The following is a 24382-nucleotide window of genomic DNA, read 5'->3' as shown; positions in this document are numbered from 1 at the left end:
GTTGATTTTTTTTTCCTTTTATTTTTGTTTTATGTTTTTGTTGCTTTGGAGCACCATTTTGGACTGGTTCATAAGGCTTACTCTTGGTTTTGTATTCAGTAGATGTTCCTGGTGGGCTCAAGAGACCATATAGGGTGACTGAGATTGAACCTGGGTGATCTACATTAGGAAAGTGCCCTAAATATTGTTGTTAATTTTTAACAAATTGATTATAATGTTTCTGTAATTGGATATCTTTGAGCTTGGCTCTTATGACTTGTTGACTTGTTTAGCTTGACACCATACTTTAGATTTATCTTTCACCATATTTTAAACACTTTACGCTATTATTATTGGATCTCTCCTGTGACATTGTGCCCAAAACACCTGGCAGATGTAATTTTGAGTGTAGCCTAAAATACCAAAAAAAGAAAAACTCCCCAAAAGACTAAAGATGCACTTTCTAATAGGTTCCTCTATATTATTTTTCAATATTCCTTAGATTTCATAAAATTTTTGTTTATTTATTCTCAGGTTCACTGACTATCTCATTTATCTCCAGTCTACTATTGAGCCTATATAGTGAATGATTCCATTTTACTAATTGGGTTACTTTTACTTTATAGGCAGTGAGATTTGTTATAATTTCATGTTTTAGGTTCTATTGCTTATGTCTTTAGGTTTTAGTTGAATTTTCTTTTAATTTTTTTCTGGAATATTTAACTTTTGGGGTAGAGTATTTTATTTTATTTTTATTTTACTTAACACTTTTATTATTATTCAATCTTACAATGTACACTACCATGAACATTTTCTCTCACCAATATCCCCAGTTTTTCTCCTACTCTCCCCCTGCCTGCCTCTAAAGCAGCAAACAGTGCCTCCTATCTATCTATTGAAGGAAGGAAGGAAAGAAAGAAGGAAAGATGGAGGGAAGGAAAGAAGAAAGGAAGGAGGGAGGGATGGAAGGGAGAAAGGAAGGAAGGAGGGAGGGAGGGAAGGAGGATGGAAGGAAGGGAGGAAGGGAAGAAGGAAGGAAGGGAGAGAGGGAATGATGAAGGAAGGAAGGAAGGAAGGAAGGAAGGAAGGAAGGAAGGAAGGAAGGAAGGAAGGAAGGAAGGAAGGAAGGAAGGAAGGAAGGAAGGAAGGAAGGGAAGAAGGAAGGAAGGGAGGGAGGGAGGGAGGGAAGAAGGGAGGGAGGGAGGGAGGAAAGGAGGGAAAGAGGAAGGAAAGAAGGGAGGAAGGAAGGAAGAGAGGAAGGGAAGGAGGGAGGAAGAAAAAAGTTAGGGGTATGAGGAAGTGGTAATAAACGAAAGACGAAAATTTATTTCCTACATGTGTTTAGAAGGAGATGAAGATATCTTCTCCAAGTAACAAGTTAGATGTTTTGTCTAAGAAGTGAATTTCCTTAAATGTACATGAAGAAGAAATTGGACTGTTTATCACACAGTTTGTGTCATCAGTTGGAGTAGAAATGTTTCTCCCACAATGACTTTCCCGAGCAACATCTGAATTTTGCTCTCATTAACTTTAGACTACCACTAAGATTAGTTTTTAATTCCCCCATTAAACTGAACTTAAGATGGTTGAGCTAAGTAATGAAATCCCCAAAACCAAATAAAGAAAACTATCTATATAAATTTAGCCTAATCTAATCTAAATTATTTCTCCTTGGATTAATACCTTTAAAACATCCCTTTAGGGGTAGGGCATTTGCCTTGCATGTCACCTACCAGAGTTCAATCCTCGGCATCTCATCTCATCTTCTGAGCCTGCCAGGAGTAATTTCTGATCCCAGAATCAGAAGTATTTCCTGAGTGCTTCTGGGCATAACCCCCCACACTCCAAAAAAGAGTTACTGATTCTTACTGATGCAACTTTTCAAGAACTTTTAATTGTTTTATATAAAGAGCTTTTCCTCCCTAACAGTGATTTTATTTGCTCTGGATCTACTGTAAACACTCATTCTACAATTGGACAAGTCATTCAAACCTCACCTTTAAAGTTAGGTAATAATACTTACTATTAGGGTTAACATATGAAATAAAACTACTAGCTCAAACAATAAGATAGATGCAAAACACAGTATACTATAGCTTTTTTCTCCTTTAATCATCAACCTTGAACCATATCCTAGAACATAAGCTCAGGCCCACAAAGTATTAATAAATAATTCAACCAATTTATTACAAATAGTTTATCCAAAATTCCTTCTAATTTAGGTCTAAGTAAATATCAAAGTTAAAAAGAGAATTTAGTGCAACCTTCTCACCACCAATGCCCCCAATTCCCTAACCCCTGCCTGTATTTGCGACATGCATTCTACTTCTCTCATTCTTTAACATTGTCATGCTATTTGTTAGTATAGTTATTTCCCTAACAGCATTCACCGCTCTTTGTGGTGAGCTTCAAATTGTGAGCCCGGGGCCGGGAAGGTGGCGCTAGAGGTAAGGTGTCTGCCTTACAAGCACGCCAAGGAACGAACCGATCGCGGTTCGATCCCCCGGCGTCCCATATGGTCCCCCCAAGCCAGGGGCGATTTCTGAGCACATAGCCAGGAGTAACCCCTGAGAGTCAAACGGATGTGGCCCAAAAACCAAATTGTGAGCCCATCCTTCCAGCCCTTCCAGTCCTTAACTCCATTGTCTCTGGGCCTTATTACAATAATGTCTTTAATTTTTCTTAAAACCCAAAGATGAATGAGACTATTCTATGTTTATCTCTCTCCCTCTGACTTATTTCACTCAGCATAATAGATTCCATATACATCCACATATAGGAAAATTTCATGACTTCATCTCTCCTGACAGCTGCATAATATTCCATTGTGTATATGTACCACAGTTGCTTTAACCATTCATCTGTTGAAGGGTATCTTTGGGAATGTTGCACTGGTGAAGGGGGGTATTCTATTTATGACTAAAACCCAACTACAAACATGCTTGTAATCATGGTACTTAAAGATTTATTTAGAAATATTTTTAAATGTAGTATAGAACTGATCTAAAGAACTAAGCTAATCTCTATGTGGATTTGGAGATATTTGAGGAGGCACTGAGACATTAGTCGCAGATACAATAAATGCTGGTGATGTGTGTTGGTGGAAAGTCTATGCATAAAATCCCATCATTAACAGTATTGTAAACCTTGGTGCCTCAAGTTTTTTTAAGATCTGGTATATGCACATGATTTAACTTTGAGAAAAGATGATCTTATCTTTTGCAACAACTATGGAACTGGGGAACTGGAGTGGGTCAAGCTAAGTGCAATTAGTCAGGTGTAAGACAAGTGTTGAATGATAACACTCATATGTGGAATATAAAATATACAAACCAAGGAAACAAAGTCAAATGAAAAAGAATCCTTGGGGCGCTGGAGAGATAGCATGGAGGTAGGATGTTTGCCTTTCATGCAGAAGGTCATCAGTTCGAATCCTGGCATCCCGTATGGTCCTCCTGCGCCTGCCAAGAGTAATTTCTAAGCATAGAGCCAGGAGTAACTCCCGAGCGCTGCTGGGTGTGACACCCCCCAAAAAAAAGAGCCCTTAGATTCTGATCACAGAACTGGAGTTACCAGAGGGAGAGTGAGGAGGGGACTGAGAGTGGAAGGAGCCAATGGAGGAGCTAGAGGGGTATTCGTTCTTTGCTAGTAAACGTGGCAAGAACTATTTTAAAGAATTATGAAATTATATCCCTAAAACATACAAAAACTTATAAACCAATACTGCCTTAGTAATTATCATAATAGTACTTATTTTAATATATTATGTTCTAGTCTTACCTGAGGAGAGCTCTGAAAGTTTTTCTATTTTTAGGAAATATGGTTAAATCATTTAAAATTCAAATGATTGAGAATGTGATTTTAGCCAGATTTATTGCAATACCTTATATATATATATTATATTTATAAATACCAGATTGATTGCGGTATCTTTTGTGATGGGTCCCTTTTAACTTGTTCTCCTGTTGTCCTTTCCTAAAGCAGAGCCAAGATTGAGTCTTTTCCCTTTGCATTTCTGTGTCTGTTCTGGGTAGTTTAGTAACAGAAAAAGATGAATTTAGTTTTTTTAGACTATTTCACACATAGTAATCTTTTGTAAAACTGAATTCTATTATAAAGTTTGAAACTGCTAAAAATTTTTTTTGAAACTGCTACTATTTTTAATTTATTCTCCATCAAGCACCTATGTCAGGAGAAAAGAAGTCCAGAGATGTTTCAAATTTACCAGTAAAATAAAATGCATCGTAAATTGGGATTTTAATTACTCATGAGTGGGATTGTTGCTGAGCCTTGAGCATACTTAACAGGTTGTTTTTCATGAAAGCTTCCTTTCGGTTGACATTGGCAGATTATGAATTTTAACTCCAGTGCAGTAATTATGTCAAACCCAACTTGGGAGGGTAAAAGTGTTCAGTTGAGAGCAGTTGTCCTTGTTTAAGAGGAACAAGCACAGAAAGGATAAATGGTTACTTATCAATTTCATCCTACTTAGGGAATAACAAAGTTTTTGTAGAGTCTTAATAATAAGTCTCTGTTAGAAATCGAATTTATTTCCTTAATGGAAGAAGTAAAAGACTAGTTAGCCTGAACAATAGAAAATCAGTTATTCGCTAACATAGTTTGCACTCCTATTGCCTAGGAAGAAAGCATAAACACATGGTTTCTCCACATGTTTTAATTTATACTAGTACTTTCAGCAATTATGGTTTGGGGTAACTCCCTTTTAGAAGCTGATGCATTGAAGACTTGTTTGACTTTCTTATGATGTCAATGTTAATTGCTTAAAGAAACCTACAGCTTGCATAAAATGGTCACATGTGACCATTGCTGAAACTAGGACCGTTCTTTTGAGGAGCAACCTTCTTAATAGCAAAAAGGTGCAATGTATAAACACATATTGGAGAGTCATCTATTAGAAATTCATTCATTTCAAATACTTCCCCAATGTGTAAAATTGAGATACAAAGTAACCGTTCCAAGATGTGCTTCCAAAATATACCAGATGTATTTCTCCATTCTTGCCTTCCCACATAAGCTATCCCTCTGCAGAGAAATAATTCCCTCCTACTTTTCTCAGGAACTCTGTTGCAATTTCCAGGACATTATGGGAAATTTGCCACAATATATGGGACACTTTGGTCTCTCTCTGGAATGTTACAGGCAGGCACTCCTATGGCTCAAGCAGGAATCAAGATATTTGTTTCATATGGTCAGAATACTTTCATAGTGCTTCTGGAAGCTACAGAATCCTACCTCTTTTTTCCAAAATCCTTACAAATGTCAGTACATTCCATTCATTTACTCAAAATTCAGAAGATAAAGGTGTAACCATTATTGACAAATATCCCTCCAGATTTAATAATACTAAATTGTGACATCATAACTCTGTGGTAATGGGGAATAGAAAGAGTTTGAAGAACCATAGGAAAACGGGTTATCACACAAGACATCTAAACCCTGCCATACTGTTTTTTCTGGGTACCACCAATCTTTAAAACTGATATAAATCCTTGTTGTTGCATTTTACTCCCTTGGTAGGACGCTTGATCTCCAAGAAGCAAGAGAAAAATTACTTTTAACCAGGAATCTGGATTGTTTTTGTAACTTAGGTCTTCATTTGGTCAATGAAACAATCTATTTTAAATGTATTTTCTCTAGAAAAATAAATGTATATGTGATAAGAAAAATGCTTTATGAACTAAAAATTTAAAATATCAATTCTATAAAAACTCAAAATTTGGGAATGAAGAGTTTCCAGAAGACCTGAGAAAGAATTCAGCACTCGCTTTGTGAGTTTGAAGTTTCTTTTCTTTTCTTTTCTTTCATGGTGTACTATTAAAACTTCATCAAAGTACAAGACAAATTCACTAGATATGTCTAATAGTAAATGCCTAATAAAATATTTTTTGATTGATTCCAAGTTATAGCCTGGGCTTATGCCTTTGACAACTATGCTAGTAATATGAGTAACCAAGACAAAAATATGTCTCTATTGTAAAGAGTGATCAGGTAAATTCATAAGTGAAATATGTAATTTCACTGAAATACAACTAGTTTAATCACAATGTATGATAGATAATTAAAAGAACAAAAATTTGCTCTGTATGTGATGAGTTTGGTGGCAATCCTAAAGATATACTTATTGTTAAGAATGATCATTTTAATAACAATTTAAAGTCCTGCCAAATTATTACAGTATACTTCACTAATGCAATCACCTTAATGAGACCAAAAATAACCAAATTTTACAATTGATATTTATACATACTCTAAATATATTTCCTCCCAGGAATTCTGATGATACTAAGAATGACCCAGATGTGATATTCAGGAGTTAAGGATATCCTTAACAACTAATATCTTCTCATTTAAAAATAAATCAAAAGCTTCTATAAAATGTCTGGATAATTTGAGGAAAGGGGAGAAAAAAATTTCTGGATAATTTATTTTTACTAAATTTATAATTTCCCTCCATCTTTGGTACACTCTTTATTCCCATTCCCATTAATTTATATAATAAAGATGGTGATATTTATATTTTCTCTATGATATAGGCAGCCAAATAATGTCTTTTTCCTCTCGCTCCTGTGCTATTCAAACTCAAGTCCCATACTAATTGAAATAAGTGGGTGAATAAGTAAATAATTATAGAGCATTTAGCTCACAAACACTTCAGTGTGTGGGGGCACAGAGGTAGTACAGAAAGTTGAGTTCTTGCCTTGTATACTACTGTCCTGAGTTTGATTCCTAGCAATCCTGACTCAACAGGAGTAATCTCTGAGTATAGAGCAAGAAGTAAGCTAGGCCAAAATAAATAATAAGACAAAACACTTTAAGATTCCTATTGCTTTATGATGAAGACCAATTCTCATAATGAATTTGTCTCTCTAGAACTTAGTGTATTTCCTATATACTCATTCTCATACGTCTGTTTCAAGAACCTTTCCTAAAGTTCCCTTAACAAGGTATATTCTCTCATTCCTCACCTGATGATTCTCTGATAAGGCTTTTTTTTCTTACTACCTCAGTCAATTATTTCTATAGATCTCACCATTACTGTCATGTTTAGTCAAGTCATTCCTTTAAAGAAATCATTTGTGACTTCTCTAACTAGATTAAGTCCCCTTAGCATGTATACCTCTACTTGGTGGGATATCATAGTTGTATCATCACAGTAATTTGGATAATGATCTCATTTATATACAGAAGTAGCATGTGCCAAAAAACACTTTAAATGTTCTGCCATTGTTGATGCTAAATCAATATTTAAATAACAAATAAATTGATAACTTGCATACTGTAGAAACTCAGGGTAAATGAAGATAAAAAATCTCCCCAAATACTAAGCAGCTCAAGAACCACTCAAGAAAATGTAAAACTTGACATTTACAAACTCTTGATGAAGATTATAATGAAGATAAGGTCAATGATAACACTATTGATAATGGTGATGATAGCTAGCTAATACTCAATTAGCTTGATGGCTAAAGTGTTATTGTGAGCCTTATCAGCATCCCAGAAGTAAAAATTACTATTTGTTTTTTATCAGAACTTCAAAACTCAGAAGTTGAATGACAATGACAAAGTTGCTATCATTAGCATGTGATGATATTTTCAAGTGTGTTTTTATTATTTATATCTCTGAGGTGTAAAAGTATTTCTAATTCCTTTTATACCTAATAATACTGACTATTACATATCTTGTGCCCTATAGGAAAATGATTGACTTCATCAATAGGCTTCTTTACAAATACTTTTAATTATTTAAGTACGATGTTGTTTATCATCAGTAAGTGAAATCCCAATTTACATTACTCAAAAATATTTCTTTAGAATATATTGTCAGGTCTGAAGTAAAAGTACAGCAGCTAAATTGCTTGCCTTGTTAGCCTGGATTTAATCCCTGACCCCACAAAGGATTTCCAAAGTATGTTTAGGAGTGATTTTTATGCACAGAGCCAAGTGTAAACTCTGCGAAACAAAATAAAATGTAATCTGAAAGATAGATAGATGATAGATAGATAGATAGATAGTTATTTTTTATTTTAATATTCTCTTTAATAAACCTAACCAATATCTTATGCTAAGCAAAAGTTAGACTTTTTACAATATTTAGATATAAATTTTATTCCTGGAATAGAAAGCAAAGTTTACAAACATTAATAGATCTTCTAGAAAGACAAAGTGCATTTATTGTGACTTATTTTATATTTCTAGTAAATATTTAATATTGTTATTTTAGAAAAAAATTAAGAAAGGCCCTTTCCAAACTCATTGGCATAATAAAGAAGGCATCGACAAAATCAACCAAAAATAACAATATTCTTTTCTTGTACTCTCACCCTCATAGATCACTTTCAATGATATAGCTACTGCGCAGTGAAGTTGAAGGAGCACTTAGCAAACTAAACAACTTAATATGAAATAGTCAAGTATGTAATAATACAAGAGACTTTAATGTTTGGTAAACTGCAAATAACAGAAAAGTTTCGATTTGAAATAGAAATTCGCGATAATATTGAGTAATTTCTTCAAAATAGGTATAATTCCCTCCCGATCTTACCAGCTTTGTTATATATCAATTATCCTATAGAAATCTTCTGTCATCTAAATTTTTAGAATATACAATTTGTGATACAGAGTATTTGGATAAACCTGTGAAAGTGACAGCTGATCCTGCTTTAAGAAACGTGTCACTCTGTCTCACAAGAAGTCAGGCAATATTGAGACCTAATGATGCTTTTACAACTGTTTTCCAGCATATTTTTACATTGCATGTATTTTCACTTCCAGCCATGAATCCAGTACTTAACAAGATAGAAAATTAATAATTCAACTGAACATGTTTAACCAGGTAATGCCATCATATGCAAACTCCCCAGATGATCAAACGTTGTATCATTTCCTGGAAAGGTATTTTAAGTCCTCTGATAACATGACCAAATTGACTGCAATTATAACGTACCTAAAAATGTACAATATGTCTACATCTAAAAAACTGTGTTTCTTATGTGTTTGCACTGAACAGCAGAGGAGTTTCGGAAGTGGGGTGTCAAACTGTCACTTTACCCAAAACTTGTTCCATTGTATTGCATTATTGTAGCACATATGGCTGTGCCATACTGATCTGAGATCCCTCCAACACATCAGCAGCAGAAAAAGTGAGGAATTAAGTGTTAATTTCCTCTTTGAGTTATCTGGCTCTGGATATTTTCTCTAAGAATATTATTGAAAAGTCGTTAATTTCCTTTTAAAACAGTTTGTGTTTTTAATGGAATGACTTCCTCAGAGAAGTGCAAAGAAGATGACATGATACACTAAAAAGGTTCTAACCATGTGTAAATACTTATTTGTGGATTTTTTGAAATGCTAATTATGCAAACACTCATCAAGGACTATGCAACACATCATTGATCCATTCCTTAACTATAATCTTTAATTTTGGGCCATTAGACTCTAATGTGTTGTATTGGGGGTTGTTTTGTTTTTTTTGTTTTTTGGGTTTTTGGGTTTTTGTTTTGTTTTGGTTTGGTTTTTGGTTTTTTTGTGTCACACCCGGCAGCACTCAGGGGTTACTCTTGTCTCTACACTCAGAAATCGCTTTTGGCAAGTTCCTGGGACAATATGGGATGCCAGAATTCAAACCACTGTCCTTCTGCATGCAAGGCAAATGCCCTACCTCCATGCTATCTCTCGGGCCCCAAGTCTAATCTTTAATATAAATTACCAATATGTCACTTACCTAGTGTCTAATAATCTTCTCAGTGTTCTTATAGTCTGTATAAATATTAAGATCTACCAGATTTCTTAAGTCTACATACAAATTTTGAGAATATATCTTGGAAATTAACTATCAAGAACAATGAAGTCTTTATGCAACACACTTTTCAGAGCAAACAAATTAAAACACAATTTAAAAATTAGATATACCTTTAGTGATCTAACATCATATTTAGAGTCAATAGATGATCTCTAATTTCTTGTTAATATCAGGTCACTAGATGCTCTTTCATCCGTGGAAAACTAAGACTCTTTCTCAGGAAAAGTTTTAAGTAGTAGCTTCTGGATAGGTTACTTCTAAGTTGAAATTATTCTCAGCATAAATTAGAACCTAAGTAATAGTTTTGGTTCAAGTTGACCAGTTTTATAACCACAAAATGTAAATAAAAATTAGTAGGTGCATAATTTTAGGCATAATTGTGATGACAGCCTATAAGACAAAATAAAGACATTTTAATAATTTATACATAAAAGTGATAAATAAAACTTAAAATAGTTTTGGGGAAAAATTAAACCCTACCTACCATAAATCCATAAAATTTTTTATTTTTAAATTAAGTTTCAAGAAGTTTACATTAATTGTTTATTATTAAATTATTAAATCAATAGGTTATATTGTTTATAATATATTTAATTATTAACATATTGAGTTAATAATTTTATATGTGTGTCTGAGTAAATTTTTGCTCTTCATTTCACAGAGTAAATACCAAATAGATACTATATAGATGTTGAATATTAAAACATCTTTAAATATTGTCAAATTTCATATATTATCAAATGCCATGCCAAAAGTACTAACATTAGCTTTCATTTAGATGATTTCCAGGATGTTTTTACATGTCTAATAGTGTTGAGAAATTTTTAAGAATCAAAAATGCAAGTGAAAAATACAGTACTCAAAATATCAACAATGTTACTTTGGTTACAAATGTTCCTATAATTTTTTATTGGAAGAGTTAAATAGTTAAGAGTGGGTTACTTAAGTCTGTTTTTAATCTGAAAACTTCTAGTTATAAACTAAGGCGTCTCTACACAAGGCACGTGGGTTTGAAGAAGAAAATCAAATCCAATAGAGAATTGTTAGTTTTGACAATAAACAAAATCTTTGGTTACCAGTAAGATAGCCTTAAACAAAAATCAACTCTTAATTAAGAAGAAATGTATCCTAAAAGCATTATCAAGGGCCCTTCTTATGATAGGGGACAATATATTATCAATCTTTGCAAATATTAACTCAATAAATACATTGAAATAAAATACATATGGCGTAAATTTCCTTGACATTGTTTAAATATAATTAAGTGGGAAAATATTTTGGATAGGAAACATTTGAAATTTATTGAAGACAAGTCATTTATAAAAATAACTGAAGATATTTAATTAGCTTAAAATGTGGTTATGTTGGCAATTCTTCCATTTGGATTTAAAAATTTTTTACTACTAGAGTCTGATGGGTATACATTTCTTGGAACTAATATCATAATATCTTCCTGCAATAAAGAACACTAGGCGCCAGCCATGAACCAGAGCCACAGTGACATTAACTATAGGGAAGTCCTTGGGAATGTAAGACATGGCAGGAGAAAAATTACTGCAATATTGTCATAATGATATGATTGTTTCCAAGAGTTGATTTGTATTTAAAAATAATCAAATTTTAGTAAATTATTTGAATTTAGTATTTATAATAAAATTCCATATTTAAATGTTTTATTTGTTTGGGGTTTTTGTTTGTTGTTTGTTTGTTTGTTTGTTTGGGGAGCACACCAGAAGTCCTTAGGGATTATTCCTGGCTTTGCACTCAGAGTTCACTTCTGACAGTACTTGGACAACCATATGTGATGCCAGGGAACAAATCATTATATTATTTTAAATTTATCTGTGCTGCTAAGACTAATCTATATCATCAGGAAATTATATCATCAGGAAATAGATGGGATTTAAAAAACAATACTTTTTAAAACAAAAATTTTTAGTAATATATTTATTTAAGCACTATGCTTAAAACATGTTTGTGATTGGGTATAGAAGACCCAGTCACCAGTTCAACATTACCACTACCAGTGCCTCATATCTCCTTGTTCCTGCCATCCCCATCTGTACTTGAGACAATTATTCTATTTCTCTCACTCACTACCGTTGTCATGATCATTGTTGTGTAGTTATTTCTCAAACTACACTCACCACTCTGTGGTAAGCTTCATACCATGGGCCAGTCTTTCCAACTTTCATCTCTATTGTCTCTAGGTATTAATATAATACTGTCTTTTATCTTTCTTAAATCCCACAGATAAATGAAACTATTCTGTCTATTTCTCTCCCTCTGATTTATTTTATGCAGCATAATAGTTTTCATGTCTATCCATGCATAGGAAAAATTCATGACTTCATTTTTTTTTCTGATGGCTACATAGTATGCCATGGCATATTTGTATCACAGTTTCTTTAGCCACTCATCTGTTGGCATCTGGGTTGTTTCCAGATTCTGGATATTCCAAATAGGACTACAATGAATATAGGTATGCAGAAGGCATTATAGTATTGTGTTTTTTGTGTTCTTAGGGAATATGCCTGGGAGTAGTATAGCTGGATCATATGGGAACTCAGTTTCCTTTTTATTTTAAATCTCCATATTGTTTTCTATAAAGCTGGACTAGACAGCATTCCCACCAGCAGTGAATGAGAGTTCCTTTCTCTCCTCATGCCTGCCAGCACTGATTGTTCTTGTTCTTTTGGATGTGTGCGAGTCTCTTTGGCATGAGATGGTACTTCATTGTTGTTTTGATTTGAATCTCCCTTATGATTAATGATGTGGAGAATTTTTTTGTGTGCCTTTTGGCTCTTTGTATTTAAGAAAGTGTCTTTTCACTTCTCTCCACTTTTTGATGAGATTAGATGCTTCTTCTTGTTAAGTTCTGTCACTACCTTGTATATCTTAGATATTAGCCTCTTATTTGATGGGTACATAGTTTCTCCCATTCTGTGGGTGGCTTTTGTATCCTAGTTACTATTTCCTTTGAGATGCAGAAGCTTCTCAGTTTAATATAGTTCCATTTATTTATCTCTATTTCCAATTATTTTAATAATGGTGATTCCTCCTTGAAGATGACTTTAGTCTCAATGTCATGGAGTATTTTATTTATGTGTTTTTTCATGAACTGTATGGTCTGGGTCTGATATCAAGGTTTTTAATCCACTTGGATTCGACCTTTATGCATGATGTTAAATGGAGGTTTGGGTTCATTATTTTGTATGCTCTTGACCAGTTGTCCCAACAACTCTTGTTGAAGAGGCTTTCCTTGTTCCATTTTGCAATTTTTGCCCCTTTATCAAAGATTAATTAATTGTATGTTTGGGGAACATTCTATGAATACTCAAATCTATTCTACTGATCAGAGAGTTTGCCTTTATTACAGTACCATGCTGTTTTAATGACTAAATCTTTGTAATACAATTTAAAGTTGGGTAAAGTGATGCTCCCATCTTCTTTTTCCCAAGGATTGCTTTAGCTATTCATGAGTGTTTATTGTTCCAAATGAATTTCAAGAGTGTTTGAGCCACTTCTTTGAAGAATGTCATGGGTATTGTTAGAGGATTGCACTAAATATATTCAATGCTTTGGGGAGTATTGATTTTTAATGATGTTAATCTTCCCAACCCATGATAAGAATATGTGTTTCCATTTCCTAGTGTCCTCTTTTATTGATTGAAGCAGTATTTTGTAGTTTTCTTTGTATAGATCCTTCACCTCTTTAGTAAATTTGAATCCAGGTATTCAAGTTTCTGTGTCACTAATGTAAATGGGATTGCTTTTTTATTGTCCATTTATTCTCTTTAACTTTGTGTATAAGAAGACCAATAATTTTTTCATGTTAATTTTGTATGCTGCCACTTTGCTATATAAATCAATCGTTTCTAGAAGTCTTAGGGTTTTCTAAATATAGAATAATGTCATCTGTAAACAGTGAGTTCTTGCCTTCTTCCTCTCCTATATGGATGCCCTTGATATCTTTTTCTGCCTAATTGTTATGGCAAGTACTATCAGTACTATATTAAATAGGAGTGGTAAGATGGGGCAACCTTGTTTTATACAATATTTTAGAGGAAAGGCTTTTAGCTTATTTCCATTGAGAATAATATTTGCCATTGGCTTATGGTAAGTGGCCTTAACTACATTGAGAAAATTCCCTCCATTCCCATCTTGTGAGAGTTTTTTTTATCATGAATGGGTTTTGGACCTTATCAAATGCTTTATCTGCCTCTATTGTTATGATTTTTATTTTTTTTTCAATATGGTGCATTATTATGGTGCAATATGATGATTAACTTACCTATGTTAAAACCATCATTGCATCTCTGGAATGAAACCTACTTGATCATGATGTATGACATTCTTGGTGAGATGTTGGATTCTATTTGCTAGGATTTTGTTGAGGATCTTTGCGTCTGTGTTCATCAGGGATATTGGTCTGCAGTTTTCTTTTTGCGGCATGTCTATCTATTTTTAGTGTCAAGGTGATGTTAGTTTCATAAAAACTATTTGGTAGTATTTCTGTTTCTTCAATTTCTTTGAAGAGTCTGAACAGTATTGGTAAATGTTTGAAAGAATTCGTTAGTGAATCCATCTAGGCTTGAGCTTTTGTTTTTGAGCAGACTTTTGATTAGCATTTTAATTTCCTCAATATTGATGGGTCTGCTTAGATATGGTAGATCTTTCTGGTTAAACCATGGAAGATTATAAGAGTTCATAATTTATTCAGTTATTCCAGTTTATTTTGTTTTGTGGCATAGAGTTTCTCAAAGTAGTCTTTGATCATCCTTTGAATCTCTGTAATATCTGTAGTGATCTCTCCCTTTTCATTTCTAATTCAGTTTTATTAAGTTTTTCTCTTTTCCTTTGTGAGTTTTGGTAGTGGTTTATCAATCTTTTTGATTTTTTCAAAGAGGTAACTTTTGCTTTTATTGATTTTTAAATGTTCTTTGTATTTCCACTTCATTAATTTCTGCTCTAAGCTTTGTTATTTCGTTCTGCCTACCTATTTTTGGTTCATTTTCTTCAACACTTTCTAATTTGTGTCTAGTTGGGTGATTAAGTTACTTGTGTAGGTCCCTTCTTCTTTCCAGATGTGTGCTTGTAACGCTATAAATTTTCCTTTTACTATTGCTTTTGCCATGTCTCACAAATTCTGATAATTTTGTCTTCATTCACATTTGTTTCCAGTGCTCTTTTGATTTTTTCTTTGATTTTGTCTCTGACCCACTGATTTTTCAATAGTGAGCTGTTCATTTTCTAGGTGTTAAAGTTTTTCTTCTGTGTCTGTTTGTAGTTCACTTCTAATTTCAGTAATTATTATCTGAGAATGTAGTTTGTACAATTTCTATGTTATTGATTTGGGGGGGGTTTGGGTCACACCCGGCTGTGCTCAGGGGTTCCTCCTGGTTCTATGCTCAGAAATTGCTCCTGGCAGGCTCGGGGGACCATATGGGATGCCAGGATTAGAACCACTGTCCTTCTGCATGCAAAGAAAAATGCCTTACCTCCATGCTATCTTTCCAGCCCCAATCAATGTTCTTGATTTTATGGAGTTTTTATGGGCCAGCATGTGGTCTATCCTGAAGAATGACCCATGTGTACTGGAGAAGATTGTGCATCCTGTTCTCTGAAGGTGAATAGCTAGCCCACTTTCTTTCATTTCTTCTTTTAGAACTAGTATATTCTTGTTAGGTTTCATCCTGGTTGACCTATCAAGTGGTGACAGGTCAGTGTTGAAGTCTCCCACTATTAATTTATTGCTATTGATGTCTTCTTTCAGATTTGTCAACAATTGTTTTAAATATTTTGCTGCTCCATCATTGAGTGCATATATGTTTAGGAGTGTGATTTCTTCCTGTTGTACATATCCATTGATTATTAAAAAATGCTCATCTTTGTCCCTTATAACTTTTCTAAGTCTAAAGTTTGTGTCATCTGATATTAATATGGCCACTCAACATTTTTTTAAATTTTTATTGTGATCATAATGGCTTACATATCTTTCACAGTAGTATTTTAGGTACATATTAACATTGAATCAGGGGAATACCCAAAACCAAATTTGTCCTTCCCCATCCCAGTTCCCTTTCTGCAACCCATATACCCCACCATCACCCCTGAGGCTGCTAGAGTAGGTGGACCCCTCTTTGTCTAGCTTACTATTAGTGGTCATATATCTGTTTGGTCCTGGTACCCTCCCTTGTTTTCCCCTCTATATAATAGGTGAAACTAGATAAATCGAATTATGTGGTTTTGTTTGAAGGAAAGAAAAGCAATAGAATGGGGTACAAAATAAGAAAAAATAAAAATAAAAAAAATAAGAGAAGTCGTGGTGCAATGGAACCTTACACCCTGAACATTGGTATGATAACCTGGCACAGGCATCAGAGGTTTGGGCATTTTCCAGTCACCCCTGAACCAGGGAAGCCATCTACAAAACATCCAAAGTTGTCTATGCCATCACCTGGAAGCAATTCTCTACCAGGGAAGACGCTACTGCTGCTCTGAAATCAATTTACTCAAAAGATTCTTCCCTTAACACTGAGAAGATTTAAACAACAACAATGACCTGCATACTGGACAGGGCTTTCTGCATTGCCCTTTAATTCTGAGTTGAAATTAGACACCGCTCCGCACCATCCTGACTTCAATGTAGGATATACAGATACCAGGACCTTCAATACAGAAACAGGATACCAACAACAGAGACTGTGAAAAATATAACTGTATGGGCACTACAGATAATGACCAGGATTGGACAAACTAGTTTTCCTGGAGCCTAAAAATGGTCTTATGTCAGGAAACTTCAGGGTAAGGTCTCCTTGTACTTAGGCCAAAAGTTTTTCCTTTCTATGACCTCCATACTTTGGTGGGCCCATGCAAATGATAATTGCCACTCTAACATTGTTTATACAGTGCTCCTTTGACTCTAAAGCTTTAAGAAACCACTAGTAAAAATATCTGAAACTGCAAAAAAAAAAAGGGTTTACATTAGTGTTAACATATATGCTTTTAGTTAAACTAGCATTCTGGGGGATAAAGGAGGAAGAAAGGGATATATGCTTGAGAACAGGGATGAAGGGAGGACAACACTGGAGTTGATGGATATTCCCCTGATTCAATGTTAATATGTACTTAAAATACTACTTTGAAAGATATGTAAGTCATTATGATCAAAAAATTGTGTTTTATTTAGAAATGTTCTTTGACTTACATGTATTATTATATTATATTAATTATATGTTATGTTACTATATTATGTTATGTCAGTTTACCTCAATATGTTAATCAATTTTGTCTCTTGAATAAATTCTTACAATAAAAAAAAGAGAAGTCAAATACTTTGAAAATGGGCAGAGACCTCCTAGAGCTTTCAACCTCAGTTTGAGAGAGGATATGAAAAAGGTAATTGAAACACCACAACAATACAGAAAAAATATCAAATTAAATATCCAGTGAGCACTACAGCAATAAAGACAAGCAGCACACAATAGTCTTGGTTCTGAAATCAAATCATGCTGGAGTGCAAAAAGAAAGAGAAAGATAAGATAAAATAAAATGAAATTGGAGATATCAACTTCAATATATACACCCAAATAAAGACGTCAAAAAAATTGATCAATCAATAAATAAATGTGTGGAAAGATGATTATTTTTCTCCCCCCCCCCCTGCATAAGCACATTAAGTATTGAGGATATTATAGAGAGAATTCCCTTGGCCTAGGAGTTACCACCCCTGAAGTATACTGTCATGGGATTAACTGTAGACTCCTTGCATGATCATTTACTCTCCTCTCAGTGCTTTTGTGGTGTATGGAAGACTTCTGCTTCGTCTTGGAGGGTAAAATCAGACCTCTGTATTTAGAGATCTTGGTAACTGTGCAGCTCAAGAAATAGAGCTTATGATGGAGTCTTTCTTTGTGGTTCTAGGAGTTCTGCTTCTTCATTGTCGTTTTAATCTATCTTCTGTAATTGATGGTCTTGGTCATTATGTTGCTCCTAGGATGGAGCCTGGGATAAAGTCTTCGTTATGTTTCCGGAAGACCCATTCAGTTGCGATTGTCTCAGTCAGACTCTAGAGTTGGAGATCTTGTTTGTTGAACAGATCGTAGACCAAAAGCTAGGCTAGAGCTTTTCGTTGCTGTTGTTGTTGTTGTTGGTCCCTGGATGCGTACTGTCCAGTCCTGGTTGTAACAACCAGTCATTCATCTGTAGATAGCGATCTTGGCTTTTGCTCATGTCAAAGGGTGACATGTTTTCTGATTTTGTCTTATCGTTGGCTGATGAGGAAGGACAACTTGCTCTTAGATCAAGTTGTTCCCATTTCCTTGTTGTCAGGTTATAAATTCAGAACTGGCACATGTTGGCATCAGAGCAGCATTATGAATGCCCTGGAAGGATTTGGTTCCTGGAGCTGTCTTAGAGAACTGTCATTTCTATGTCTGGGCAACATTTTAAGAAGTTGTTTGCTATGATGATTGTCCTGCAACCTTTGATTATGAGCCTATGTTTGCTTCTACTATTCAGATGTGTTCCTTGTAGCACCAGAACGTTGGCTTCAGATTTTTGATCCATTTACCCCCTTTGTGTTTCTTAACATTTGTATTTAGTCTATTGATGTGGAGAAAAAAATTTTTCAAGAGATTTATATAGAACTTTGGTGTGTCTGTTGGTGTGTCTTGTCTTAAAGTAGACCTTTCAGTTTGTCTTTTGTTTGATTTTGAGTCTATAAAGTTTCTGAGCTGTTGTTTTTCCGTGAAACTATGTATTAAAGTAAATTCTTGTTGAGTTTAGAAACAAAATAGATCTCAAGTTCCAACTCCTATTCTCCCATTATCACTTTCATTTTATTGTCTTAATTAGTTTTCTTCTCTGTCCTTCTCCTCCCTAGGCTCTAGGGTCAAAGAATGATCTAGGATTGTCCCTTTACTATATACATTTTCTCCTCAGTTATTCTATATAACACAGATAAGTGAGATCAACTTGAATTTGAATATATTGACCCTTTCTTTATGAATTCTACATGCATTTAGCATAGAAACAAAGATAGATTTTCCAAACTATTTCAATAATTTAAAATTAAGTGAAATGCTGAATTTTAAGGGTTGTTACAACCCTTAACATTAAAAACCCTTGATAATTGATCTTATGACTTACAAAGTTCTATTAATACATGGAAAATAAGATGTTCACATGAATTCTAGACAATTGATTTCATTACTATTGGCACTAAAAATCTATTATATTTTCTTAGACTATGTTTTAAAAAACCATCTTTTGTTTGGCAAAATAGATCACTTAGTTCTGTTATTTTGACTCTTGAGAACAGTCATAGTATTATGGCAATTTTGCAGTATTTTTTTCAAATCCAAAGAAAAGAAATCAAGACAGGAAACATGAAGAAAATGGAGGTATAGAGGTTGGAATTTCAGTTTTATTCGTGATATACAAGAGTAGTATAGCTAAACTTCAAAGCACAGGCTTAACCTTAAAAGCATGAGATCTAAGCTACAACCACTGAACTCTGTAATGTACCTTATGCCAAGTTGGCAGACAAGGGGAAGATGATTTTATTGTGGGTAGACAGAATATGGGAGCAACTGGTGGTAGTAATTGACACTGGTAGTAGGATTGGTGTTAAAATATTTTATGTCAAAACTCAATTATCAATAATTTTGTAAATCATGTTTTTTAATAATCAATGGATATGTACAACAGGAAGAAATCACACTCCTAAACATATATGCACCCAATGAGGGAGCAGCAAAATATTTAAAACAATTGTTGACAAATCTGAAATTAAATAAAAAATTAAGAAAATTATAATTGGACAAAAGCAAATTAACTGAAAGTGAACACTCACCACATAGTAAATCATTATTATTCAAAAAAATTTTAAACAAAGAATAAGAATCAAGGAGATTAACTTGACTAGTGTGAGGAACTTTAGGGCCATAGAGATGAGGCAGGGTGCTTGCTTTGTAAGTGGCCAAGTGACCAACTCTGATTCAACCCCAAATATCATATACTACTGTACCAAAGAACAAAGTTTTGAGTGAGCAATGATTCACGAGTGAGCTCAAAGCCAGAAGTAGTTTCTGAATATAGCCTGATGTAGTCCAAAACCCACCTTACCTACAATTTGGCTCCAAAATAAGAAACATATATGTATATTTATACATATATGTGTGTATATAAATATATACATATACATTTATATCAGGCTTATTTAAAAAATAAACCAGAATGGCTAGAACAGTAGTTAGGACAGATGCATATCATGGAACCAAGATTTTATTGCCAGAACAACATGACTCCAAAGCATCATTATGGAAATACAGATAAATTTTTCAATGAGATATCTTGCACCAGTGAAAATGGCACATATCAAAAATATTGGGAAAAAATGCATTGATGAGAATGTTTTAAAATAGGAACTCTCATCCACTGTTGGTGGTTATGTTGTCTGACTCAACTCCCATAGAAAATAGTACAGAGGGTTCTCAGTAAATTAAAATTTGAGCTGCTCTATTGCCCAGCAATTCCATTTTGGGGTATATTCCCAGGATAGAAAAACATTTATTCTAAAGGACATGTATGTACACCACAATTCATTGCAGAACTCAGTACAGTAGCTGAGAGCTGGAATCAACCTAGATATCCGACAACAAATGAGTAGAAATGAAGATGTGGTACGTATATACAATGAAATACTACATGGCTGTAAGGAATGAAGCAATCCAGCAATTTGCTGCAATATGGATGAAACTGGATGATATTACGTTAAATGATGTAAGCCAAAAGAAGAAGGATATGATGACATCACTTATATGTGGTATTTAGAATGACTGCATGAGGGAATGCTATTATTTAAATGGGGGTTGTCTTAAACACCCTTGGCCCCAGGGTATGGTGAGAAGAAGGAAACAAATAGCGTGGATGGGGAGAAATTCAGATGTAAAATAATGGGTAAAGGGGGGAGTCAAGGGGATTCAATTACTTTGGTAGTGTTAAGAAAAGACAGAACTAAATATCCAAACCACATACTTAATAAAAATGAAACCTTGATGCACAATCTTTAACAACCAAACTTAAAAAGATGTTTGTTATGATGTATGTCTAAAACTCAACTATGAATAACTTGATAACGCACAATGTTTTAAATAAAATTTTTAAAAAGTTTAAGTTTGGGGCTGGAGAGATAGCATGGAGGTAAGGTGTTTGCCTTTCATGCAGAAGGACAGTGGTTCGAATCTCGGCATCCCATATGGTCCCCTGAGCCTGCCAGGAGTGGATTTCTGAGCACGGAGCCAGGAGGAACCCCTGAGTGCTGCTGTGTGTGACCCAAAAACCAAAAAAATTAATTAATTAATTAATTACTTAAGTTGGCAACAAATTTATGATCTTTACCATGGCTGAAATTATCTTTACTCTTATTGAAATATACCTTACCTAGGTATGGAATAATGAACTGATAGGGTGTTTAAGTATTTTAAAAATACTAATTCATTGTCTTTTGGTTTATAATTTCTGCTAAATAACCAAGTGTAATTCTATCTTCTGTGTAGGTAGTGTTTCCTATATGACTATCTTCTTTTTTTGTTAGTTTTTTGTTTGGGGGCCAGACCCTGTGACATTCAGGGGTTACTTCTGGCTATGCACTCAGAAAACACTCCTGGCTTGGGGGACTATATATATGGTCAGTCCTGGCTCAGCTACATGCAAAGCAAACGCCCTACCCTTGCACCATTGCTCTGGCCCCCTATAAGTCTATCTTCTTTCAAGACTTTCCCTTTTGGTTTTCAGTATGGTCACTATTGTTTCTAGATGTGTTTTATAATTTTTGTATTTTGGCATTGATTTTCTAGTTCTTATTTAAATTTTGAGTTTATGGTCTCATCTCTTACATTTGGGGACAAAGCACCATTCTCTACATTATTTTTTCAAATATGTATTTCAGCCCCATTATCCCTCTGCTCTCTATTTGGTATTACAATTATATGTACACTAAACTACTTAACATTGTGGTGAATTTTATGTTCAGTTTATAATTATTCATTGCTTTTCCTATTTGATTTTCACTTTGGATCATTTCTATTAGCCCCTCTTCAACTTCATAATGCCCTCCTTACATTGTGATTAGTTAAACCATATGGTTCCATCAAATAAAATCCCTGTCATTGTTATCATTTATTTTTAAAATCTCTAGTTGATTTATTTTTTTCTATACCTCTTCTACTTCCCTCATAAATACACATATTATCTATATTTTTATAGTTTTTAACATACTGTCATTATTTTGAAATTCCTTTTAGATAGTTTCTGAACATCTGTCTTAAATCTAATTATGTAGCTTTTATTGATTTTTCAATAAAAATCATTGACAATCATTGATTTTTGTGATGTTCATTGATTTTTATTGTATATATTTTCTGTAATATTTATCTAATGTCAAACAGTCAGTAAAAGAAGAAGAATAAAGGTATGAATAACCAGATTTTATGTTAGGAAATTAACTTCTATTTTGTGCCGTGAAATAAAATGGAAGTCAATTAAAAGTTGGTATGGACAACCCTATTTTAGCCCCAATACTATATCTGTGGCTCAACAGTAATGATCCCTGAGCACAGAGCCAGCAATAAAACATAAGTACCATTGTGTGTGGCTAAAAGCATGTCAACCTCAAAAAAAGGAACCAAAAAAAAATTTTTAGGGTAACTGGTAAAAATAAATAAACATATGTTTAGCTTTTATGTTATGTTTTGGGGATGCAGTCAACAGTGCTCAGAACTTATTCTTATGTCTATACTCATACTTAATAGTGCTCAGAATACTATATGAAATGGTGAACTTAGCTCAGCCACATGTAAAGCAAATACCTTACCTACTGTACTATCTCTATGACTGAGTTTGGATTTTGTAGTTAATAGATAATCTTCATTGCAGGATATCTTAGTTTTAGTGTTCTTATCACAGTAAGCACATATCACTTGGTTTTACTAAAGAAAGTACTTTAAAAGCCTCTTCACTTTGTTGCTGCCCACTTATCAGTTGTTATCATGGCCTAAATTCTAAGCCATACAAGAGTATCTCACCATGCCCTAACTCTGCCTTATTAGTCAATTGTTGCTTATTATTATTCAGCATCAATTACAGCGATATACATAGATGAGGGAAGGAGGTTGGCTTGCCCAGCTCTAAAATTCACCATAGATTTCGATTTAACTTGGATTTTATCATCCCTGAATTTCCTCTTATGGCCTTAATTCTCTTGTGTCTTCATTGTACATGGATGGGATATTCTTACTTTCCTATAGAAAATAGCTGATCTCTACTTCCCATAAATTAGGATTTGGGGCCCAAGATGAATGCCTGCTGTTCCCCTAGAGGTAAAGTTTTTGTGCTTCCCTCCTCTCCATCAGCAATTGCTTGTTTCTAAAATTCCTTTTTCTTCTATCCTTGCTCTCAGAGGAATTCCGCTTGATTCCTATTTCTCCTTAAAAATCAGAAAAGTTTTCTTTCTACTTCTCCCACAGAGCTAATGCTTTAATCTGGAAGAAAAAAAAATACTACCACTTCCTAGCTAAGCTTTTATTTTGTATTAAATAAAGGTATAAGATAGCAGGTGTGTTGCTCCCTGAAATGTGCACACAAGTTAATCAGCCCCCTTGCAACAAAGCAACTATTAAGGGGAGATTCTCTCCTGTCATCTTTACTTCCCTCAGTATTTCTCATTAGAACTGAGAATATGCCCATAAAAAATGCTTCTGAATGTGAATTGTTCACTATTATTTCCACATAAAATACTTTATATTTTCTGTTGGTAATATTTTTAAGTTGGCAAGATATAGTTCTGTTATTAAATCAGAGACCAATTTAGGTTTTGAACAAAAGATTTAAACAAATCTAAATAAAATTAATAAAATGTTCTCTTAAAAGATAATTTTTGATATGAGTGGGATAATGATCCACTAAGAACCATATGAGCAAAAAGAGACTTTCCTAAATAAATTCTGGTGTTGCCAATGTAATGAATTCTTGGAGTTTTATTTAAAATTTTTTATTATATGTGTATGTAATATATATCTGTGTTTATATAAATGTATAGATGTATGTGTAAATGTACATATGTGTATGTATGTAATTTTTCATTGTATACTGACATAGAATAATATTATCCACACATTGTCTACTGTGAATAATAGTGATGAACATGGCAGAGAAGATTTCATTTTGAAAGAATGATTGTTGGAACCAGAGATATAATACAGTCAATAATGCATTAGCATGCTATGGCCAACATTGTTTAATCACTAACATTCCATATGGTTATCAAGTTCTGCCAGGAGTAGTCACTGAGTAATCTATTTATGGTAGAAAAGAAAGACAGATAGACAGAAGAAAGAAAGAAAGAAAGAAAGAAAGAAAGAAAGAAAGAAAGAAAGAAAGAAAGAAAGAAAGAAAGAAAGAAAGAAAGAAAGAAAGAAAGAAAGAAAGAAAGAAAGAAAGAAAGAAAGAAAGAAAGAAAGAAAGAAAGAAAGAAAGAAAGAAAGAAAGAAAGAAAGAAAGAAAGAAAGAAAGAAAGAA

This window comes from Suncus etruscus, chromosome 5, assembly GCF_024139225.1.
Source record: "Suncus etruscus isolate mSunEtr1 chromosome 5, mSunEtr1.pri.cur, whole genome shotgun sequence".
Classification (NCBI taxonomy): Eukaryota; Metazoa; Chordata; class Mammalia; order Eulipotyphla; family Soricidae; genus Suncus; species Suncus etruscus.
This window is presented reverse-complemented; position numbering follows the sequence as displayed.